Here is a 10,018-nt window from a genome sequence, read left to right on the forward strand (position 1 = left end):
CTGGAGGGTGCCAATGCTCATAGAGAGCAGCAGAATTCCCACAGGGTGGTGATGGATGGGAGGGTAGGACTGTGACCAAAGAGACAGCCTTGGCAGCAGAACTCAGCAAGAATGTCTCATGTTTGGGCAACTATACTGAGATCTGTGTATTTTAGCATCACAGAGACTTACCAAACGGCCTCTAAATCTTAAACAAAATGTCAGTGAATGAGGAGGTGTCTTCATATCTTTATCTAATGTCCCTCTGGAATTTACTTTCATTACTCTTTATAAAAAGTTTACATTTCAAAATTAGCAGGTTTTTAAAAGTTTTCTCTCTAGAAGACCTCAGAGGTTATACAGTGCTATTTCCTCTCTTTACAGATTGCACACTTGACCCTCAGAGAGGAGAAAGGATGAGACCAGAATTACACAGTGTATTAGTCAAGACTCTCCAAAAAGCAGAACCAATAGGATGTGCATAGAGAGAGAAAGAGATTGATTTTAAAGAACTGGCTCATGTGATTACAGAGATTGGCAAGTCCAAAATCTGCTAGGTGGGCTGGCAGACTGGAAACCCAGAGAAGACTCAATACTGCAGTTCAAGTCCGAAGGCCACCTACTGACAGAATTCCCTCTTGCTTGGGGAAGTTGGTCTTTTGTGCTATTCAGGCCTTCACCTGATTGGATGAGGCCCACCCACATTATGGTGGGAAATCTGCTTTACTCAAAGTCCACTGATGTAAACGTTAATCTCATCCAAAAACACCCAATATAGAGATATCCAGAATAATGTTTGACCACATAGCTGGGCACTGTGGCCCATCCAAGTTGATGCATAAAATTAAGTGTCACACGTAGGTAGTCAGAAGTAGGAATGGAATTAAAACCCCAACCTCCTGGTTTTCAGAAAGCTCTCTCCACTCCATCATGTGGCCCCAATCAGACTGATACTTTTGAAACAACCAAAGTCTGGGTCTTACATTTTTTTAATTCAAGAAGCAGAGGGTAGCGAAATGTTATGCTTAACAAAAATGTTCATGTGTGTGCTTGAAGTGATTTTCCCTGGCAGTATGGCTACCTGGACACATTTCAAACCAAGAAAGAAACAAAACATTATTTAGAGAGAATGAATCTAAGGGCCCCCCAGCTGTATAAATCCCCCACTGCATCTCAACCCCACCATAAAACAACATTAGTGAAATATTTGTTCAGCCCTCTGACAGCCATGGATATTAGATGCCGAATATTGTGAAACACACAACATTAACAGGTGTACATGCACCAAACGTAAGCTGACAAAAGTTCCTCAGATGGCCGCTTCTCATCATTAATCCTGAACGCTGGATGGGATTCCTCATTAGAGGAAGAGCACGCTCGGGTCCACATTTTCCACTTCTCTTAAATTTCAACTTTAGCAACTTTGAATTTTACCTCCTACATTTTTTTTTTCTTCATTAAAGGAAAAAGAGAATGTGAGCTCTGAACGCAGCACCTCACTGAGAAGGCTATATTGTAGGAGGAGACTTCCCACCTGTATGGCTCTAATTTACTGGAAGAATGTTTTATTAGCTAAAGAAGTCAAGCAACAACTATTTAAGATTCCCATCATACTTCTGCTACAATAACATCATTACCATAGCAAACTATGGATTTCAATTTCAATATCACTTTTTTTCAGGACCTAGGTAGTTCAATCCAGTTGAAAACCCTGAGTGCACTGGGAAATATTTGGAGACAGCAGCTAATTAGAATCTAAACAGTTATAAGAATAAGTAAGTCATTTTACTCCATTCAGCTCACAAACGTTATCAAGCAGGAAGCAATTTCTGAGACGGATAGAACAATAGCCGCACAATGAATTATAACACTGCAGTTATACCGTTAGCACAGCCAAAATAATGAGACCTCAGGTGAAAACATCGACGCATTCTGTCTTCAGGACAGAATTAACGAATGTTAATTTCAGTTAACAAATGTCTTAGCTCGCGACCGCCATAACAAAATACCACGCGACCGCCATAACAAAATACCAGAGAGTCGATGGCTTAAACAACAGAAATGTATTTACTTACGGTTCTGGAGGCTGGAAGTCCAAGATCAAGGTGCCAGCAAGGTTGGTTTCTGGTGAGACCTCTCTTCCTGGCTTGCAGATGGCTGCTGAGAACTTCTCAGTGTTTCATCACATGGCCTTTCCTCTGTGCAGATGGAGAGAGAGAGAAAAGGAGAGGGGGAGAGAGATATTAACTGAGCTGTGGTCTCTCCCTCTTCTTATAAGGACACCAGTCCTATCAGATTAGGGCCTCACTCTTATGACTTGATTTAAACTTAATTACGTCCTTAAGGGTTCTCTCTCTAAATACAGTCACATTGGGGGTTAGGGCTTCAACATGGGACTTTTGAGGGGACATTAATCAGTTCCTATCAGGCAACATTAATCTACCTAAAATGTCTTTTTCTCTGTTACAACTTTATGCAGGGATTTTTTTCCTTTTCCTCCCCCTTCTCTTTCTTCTTGTTTTGTTTCCTTACTATATACAGATTCTCTCCCATTACAAATAAACTTCATGGTTAATTTAGAAAATGTTTTTCTCTTAGTTTTTAGTGCACTGAGTATTTGGGTTCCTTTTTTTTAATGCAAAGGGAATGGTTCACAATTAACTCGGAAGAATCCAAAACATATTTTTCTAAATAGTCCTAAGAGTTCATGTTTGCTCTGACCAGATCCAACTCAACATGGCAATAAAAACAAGTGGTAACATCTCTCAGACCTGACTTCAGGGGAGTTACTTCTTACACACATTTAGCTTATGGAAGTTCAACTATATACACTTGGAGGTGGGGGAGACATACTCTCTATACAATGTGATGTCTAAACACAAGCCGTTCAATATACCTGGTATTTAACCAATGAAACAGCAAAGTGTCTGACTTGGGAGGAAACTGTGACTATGTGTAGATGTGTTAACAGACAGAATAAGATACCCTAAGACATCTGTGCTACATTTGATGAGCAACTTAAAATGTTTTCAAGGATACTTTTGACTCTATGTGATTTTTGTCTTATGATCTGTTTTCAAAAACTAACTCCAAAATAAGACTTAATTTAAAAATGTATCATAACCTGGTATAAGGAAGAAAGTGAAAGCTCAACTGACTAGCCCCCCAAAAATGAATAGAGATTGACCTAAGTGGAGGGAGGAAGGGATGGTATTTCACACAGAGGGAACAGTGTATGCAAAGGCATGGAGGCAAGAAGGTGGCCAGAAGCTACAGGAGCCTGGCTTCTCAAAGGAATGTTCTCTGGAACATTCTCAGGAACTCATTAAAGTGCAGATTCTCCTCAGCTGGGCTGGGTGGCTCCTAAGATTCTGCATGTTAACGAGCTCCCAGGGTCACAGATGCTGCATTCTGGGAGCCTCACATTGATGACAAGAAGATGAAGGAGATAAACTGAAAAGGTAGCAAGAAAAAAAGGCAGGGTCATTTGCTGAGGCCAAGTTAAGGAGGGCCTTGAAATGCAGAGCATGTTGTTGGACTTGTGATAAGTTATTACTCTTAAAATGATCAGGCAGAGGAGTAATGTGAAGTATTAGCACGAAAGTGTTTGTTAGGAATATGGTCTGACAGAGCTATTCAGGGACTGAGCTGGAAAAAAACATTTTGAGTTAATTAATATAGAAGGTTGAAAACTGCACTCAAGGAGAAAAATTCCACTAAAGAGGGCAAAAAATTCACCACTTAATGAGATTTCATTGTAACTTTATGTTCAAAGGCCCTAAAATAGGTGGTAACCTATTTCTTAATCAATGTCCCTGAACAAACAGAACAATCTCTCTCCAAAGTTTGAAAAAACATTGTTTTTATATATTAGAAATACTGAATCGCTTTTTCAGAAAGCACTTCCAAGAAACACCATGATGGGCAAATATTTATACACCAGCTGACTTAAAACCTAAAACTTTATCCTTAGGAAAAGACAGCATTTACAAAACTAACCATAATGGCAGAGAAATTTCATGTTAAATATAGATTATTTTTTAATCCTATCTTCTATGCCAAGAAAAAGGCAGGTACGAAGAAAAAAGTACAAGACCAAAATCAAATTTTTGTCATGATCTTGCTACCAACTGCCTGGCAGAACTGCTTTCTTAGAAGCTGATCAGTGCTTCCAGGTGCATTGTTTGGGCCCAGCTCTAGATAAAGATAAACATTCAGGCTTCCGGGGACTGGAATCACAAGAGTGACTAGCAAAGTTCATAGGAACTGAAAGACCCTGGTGCCAATTAAAAACCATACATCCCATCACAGCAAGGAGGGAAGCTATTGAATAATTGAATAATCTCAAGCCATTCCAAAGGAGAATAAACAGATGATGGCCTGATCCCGTGGAGACCAGAGGGAGCTGTGTGCATTACCGTGCTCTATATTCTCCTCATACTTTGATTAATTATCCAGCTGTGCAACTGTCATTATCAAGGATATCTCTGAATCATGTGGCTCCGACAGTAACCAAATCTGGCTGTTCCTTTCATTTTTTTTTTTTTTTTTTCACATGGGTAAGCACCCTGCTGTTTGGAAGAGAGTTACCTAGTATGTCACTTGAAACAAGCAAATGCTCCATTCACCGCAGACAACAATGGGTCAGTCGTTAGACTATTTTTCACAGCACTGTTGATAGGTTTGTACAGAGGTACCCCTGGTAGAGGAGAGAAATATGCCCTCCTACAAATTGATCTTCCCCTGGAAAAGGTTGAGAAATACCAAGCTTGAGAGGCGAATGAGTGTCATTTTAAAAATCTTATTTGCTTGCTTGTTTCTTTATTTGTACTAGAAACCTGCCCCCCCCACCCCCATCCCATCATTCCAAAAGAGACTTGAACCTGTGGTTCAGGATTAAGAGGATATTTCTCTAAAGACTATTTTAATTTTCAAAGGATCCAGGGCTTAAGCCAAAGAAACCCATTTGAAATTACAGAATTCCTATCTCTTTCAGTCAGCCATGGGAGGAAAGCCAGACATGGGAAAGGAGAGAGGAGGCTCTTAAAGTCACATCAATAGCTGCCTATCCCAAACTTTCTTGGTAGCTGTGACCAAGGAGACCACGGAATCTTGAGTGAGTCAGTTCATTGTTCTGTGTCCAAGTCTATCCACTGGTTAAATCTGGATAACAATGCATGTCTTCCCTACTTCCAGGGAAGCAGCACAATAGTAGAGACTATTGCATCTCCAACATTCCATCTCTTCCCTATATTTCCCAGTCCTCTCGTGGTTAAGCAAGACCATGTGACTAGTCCTGACCAATGAAATGCGAGCAGAGTGATGTGAATCACATCCAGGCAAACGTCATAACCTTCTCTCTTCTCCTGCTCATGCAGCTACAGACAGAGGCCCTCCAGCCGGGGTCCCTATGTCAACATGTGGAACCAGGACCCCCTGCCGGTTTATCCTGTAGAGATATCACGAGCAAGAACTAAACCTTTGTTTGGTTGACCCTCCCTTCTCATCTCTCAGGGGAAACGTTATTCCTCTTTCAAAGCCAATCTCAAATGCCACTTCTTCCATGGAACCTCTCCAGACAGGAATTCCCACAGCACTCTGAATGCCTATTTTTTTAAATATTTACCTCATTTTGCCTAATATTACTGAAAATCTGCAACGTTCAGGCTCTGTGGCCAAACGTACCAGAATGTAAATCTCAGCTCCAGCATACATAGCTGTTTAGACTTAGGTAAATTATTGAAACTCCCTAAACCTCAGTTTTCCCACCTGTAAAATGGGGTTAACAAGAGGTGTCATGAGAGGTAAATGAGATACAGGTAAAGAGCTTGGCACAAGGTTTGAGGTGTAGGAAGACACGCATGAACCATTCAGCTTATTATTCCTATGAGCTGGTCCTACAACCTTACAAGACTGCAAGAGCCTTAAATATGGAGATGATACGCTCATCGACTTTCTGTCTTCTGCAGTACCTGGAACAGGGTCTCTCTCTCTCTCTCTCACACACACACACACACACACACACACACACAACAGGTACACGCAGGAAATGTGAGGAATGAATGAACTTTTTTAAAAGAACAAAATAAATCACTGAAATGATAAAAATTCTTTAAGAAACAAAAAGGAAGAATAATGAGAAAGCAAAAAAAAAAACAGACAATGGACAAATTTTAAATAAACTACGTTGATTGGGGAAATGTAGAGAGATGGAATCTACGTTGACAGGTGGCTGTTTTCAGAGATGACCTCAGGTACAGAAAACTGAGGTCATCATATGCCTCCATGTAGAGCACGTCATCTTTATTCGTCTGGGTTTTATAATGTTTCAATGAAATGTTTACATTTTAAAACCCTTTGAGGGCATATAAGATATTAGACATACGGGTGCTCTGACTTCAGAAGAAATCCCTCGGTATATTGCTGAGTAAAGTGAAAAATAATAGTAAACAAAAATAAAACAGTTCATTAAAAATAAAGGCACAAAACAGTGGCCTTGGGAAATAGGCCAGGTGTTGTTACGCTTATAAATGTATTTTAAGTACGTAGATGTGTTCCTCTTATTGAAACAACTAGTTTCCACCTTCCTGAAACTTCCTTCATAAACTGGTCCTCACAAAAGAAAGGTTTTCGCTCCCCTACATTTTTAAGCAACAGCGACATCATGTGGCCACTCTGGGAGCTAACCAGTGTTCGCTCCCAGCTATGAATTTCCCCAGGGAGACATCAATTCGGTTCTGCCTTCCCTTCCGAATAAACTCATTCAAAAATCATTCAGCGAATGGCATGTAGATTCCCATGCTTAGGACAGGCACAATGGTCTGCATCTCTACATAGTCTTATCTAGGGGATCATCCCGTCCCTAAACTCTTAGCCAGGCACAGCCTATTCAGAGACTAACCTAGTCCCACAGCAACCAAATCAAGTTGGTTTGACAAAAAAAAACACTGAAACGTCACTAGGGATGAATACATTCTATATGCTCACTCTTGTTTCTGCAGCCTCTGCCTGTCACTAGTAGATGCTCATCCATTCATTCAACAGATATTTTCTGAGCAACTACTGTGTACCAGGCGCTGTTGTAGGTGCTTCAGAGTTTACAGTGAACAAAACAAAGTTCTTTCTGTCATGAAGCTTACATTCTAGTTGGAGCTTCCATTCTTGCTGGAGCAGTCAGGCAATAAAGTAAAGAGGGGAGTAAGTATCATGGAGAAGTGGAGGTGCTACTCTGTGCTGGGTGCTCAGGGACCGCCTGACTCACATGGCAACAGCTGAGCAGAGACCTGAAGAAAGTGAGGGAGCCAGGTGTGTGGTTAGGAGGAGAAGACTGCTAGAAAACTGAACTTGAACTTGGGAGAGAGGGAAGGAGGGATCCAGGGAGGAGGACAGGAAGGGAGGAAGGATGAACGTGTGCAGCACTGGACAAGGAATGAGAAGACCTACGTTCTTACTCTGACTCTTTCATAAGCAGCTGAGAAAACTCAGGCTTTCCTTCCCCTCTCTGAACCTCAGTTTCTCTACTCTAAAGTGAAGAACTTAGATTAGATAGTCCCTAAAGTTCCAGTCAATTTTAAGACTCTCTATCATGAAAAGTCAGAGATTGTAACCTTTAATGGCATTTTGCGTGTGTGTGCGCGTGCTCGCCTGTGTGTGATTAATTTCCCAAAGCAATTCCAGGCATTTGTGTTTCTCTCAAGAGTGATTACACACAAAAACCCCCACTATTTGCTTACTAGTTAAAAGAAATTGATCTGGAGTCTATGGGTTTAAAGATTGGTTGGTCTCACAGTAAGATGTACACTTCCGGAGATTCGTCATTATGTGCCCAAACACAGTAATTGCTAAAGGATCATGCACTGTAATTTGGCCCTAATAACCATTCAGGTGGGGGTAAAGTGAGCAGTTAGCTACAAGATATCAGCACCTGTTAAGTACATGACATTTTACCGAGAAATGAATTCCTATTTCGGCAATCCTCTAGTTTGATGGTTTTAGCTGTATTAATGCCTGAAGTTCTCTAGTAATATAATGACAGATACCTACAATACAATACATACACACCATACAATAAACACAGCAACAGAGAAGGTATAAAAGCAGGGTAAATGGGCTCCAGATTTAAAATGGTTCCTTGGTTATATTTTCTCCAACTTCCATCAACACTGTCACATGTGGTACCAAGTACAGAGGACAGGATGGCTCCCGTGTTGGACCAGCATTAAAGGGCTTGTCATCAAGATTTCAGGAATCAGCAAAGGTCCATCTGCCCACAAATATCTTCTTCATTAAACCATCATTTTACCATAGTGTCACCATTAGAGGTTCATTCTTTGGTCTGTTATTATTTCTAGAGTATTCCTTTTAAAATGAAATGATGTTCCTAGAGGGAGCTGCCCATTCCACTTCAAACTGTCCCAAATGCTTCGGGAAGAATAAGCAAGATCAGGGGAGAGACACGGAGGTGCAGCCTTGGACAGAAGTGCTAATGTGGGAAGGGAGGACAGGATCCACAAGCAACGCAGGAGGGGATAAATGTAAGAAAAAGTGAGTCCCACGAGGTGAGATTCTGCTCTGTATGCCAGGATCTGTAGCTAGAATGTCTACTTCTCATGCACGGGAGACCCCGCTGATGTTATCTTTACAGATGAGGACACTGAGGCTTGCCTAAAATCTCACAGTTAGCTGTGGACCTGGGGTTCCATCTCAAGTTCACAGACTCCCCACTGTGCCAGGGCACTGGACCCCTCAAAGAGGAGGAAATACTGAGAAGGAAGAGGGTGAGAAGGGGGCTAAGAAAATGGAGAGCTTGACCAATCTGCCATTCTGTCCTGAATCAGCCCTGCTTCCCGCCCCATGCCTGAGCAGCAGAGAGTTGTGGGCAGGCACCTCTGAGGCAGCCATGCATAGTGCTAAACAGGGTGACTTGTCATAGCACTTTCCGGGACAGTGCTATCAAGGGCTGTCAACCCCTAAACAAGGGGCTGCGCAGTATTGTGAATGAAGAGTGGGTTCAAATAACAGGTGCAGCACTTCTGGGCTGTGAAGCCTTGGACATAACATTTAACTTCTCAGAGCCTCCGTTTCCTCTTCTGTAAAATAGGAAGAATAGCTACCTAGGGGGACTTGGTCAAGATGAAATTATATCAAGCCTAGCACTGGGCCCAATACACAACACATACATCAAAGAATGTGGTCCCATCCTTTTTTCCCTCAAAGAGAACCATTAAACTAGGGAAACCTGAGCTCATAATATTCAACCCACTTCCACTCTCCTTGCCCCATAAGCTGTATCTGATCCCATCCCCAGCTTCCATGGGGCAGAAGATCTGCTGGTTACCTCATTCCCCAGAATCGTCACTGCATAGAGTCACTGTGTTCATACACTTCCCTGTCCAGGCCCAGCTGAAAGTAGAGCTCCTCCTCTGCTAGGGCTGAGACAGCAACAGAATACACACGGGCACAGTGTGGGTTAGGGTCCTTTTCGAGGTTGTACTCCATTGAAGAATATGGGGCAGCGTAGGTGGAAGAGCTGAGAATCTAACAAGACAAACCTTTCTAATTAGTTAGAGCCAAGAAGTGACACAGCTGACTTTGTAATATGAGACTTATAATTTGCCTACTGGGACCAAGTCAAAATTTCTCATGTCCGTGAGAAAAGGGTCAAAAATCTTTGACTCAGGGGAAGGATGAAGGCTTCTCTTCTAGAGAGCTCTGCTCCTGCCCCTTTTTCCCATCCTCCTCCCACCCCTGTTGGGTCTGTTTATTGAGTGGCTAGTACACAGTAGGCATGCAATAGGCATTTGATTAATGAATTACAAATAAATTAAATATTAGATGGATGGATGAATCAATCTACAGTTACATCCTTACAGATGCTGAAACAGAGTTTTGTTTGTTTCTTTGTTTTTTTAAGTGGGCTACATGCATTCGTGCAACTAACAAAGAGATTGGCTGCAGTGATTCCTTTGTTTGCTGTTATTTGGTACACCGGTGGGAGGACATATCCCAACACCCAAGTTAATTATTCTCATACCCTATT

Source organism: Leucopleurus acutus (assembly GCF_964270905.1).
Source record: "Leucopleurus acutus genome assembly, chromosome: 13".
NCBI classification, from domain to species: Eukaryota; Metazoa; Chordata; class Mammalia; order Artiodactyla; family Delphinidae; genus Leucopleurus; species Leucopleurus acutus.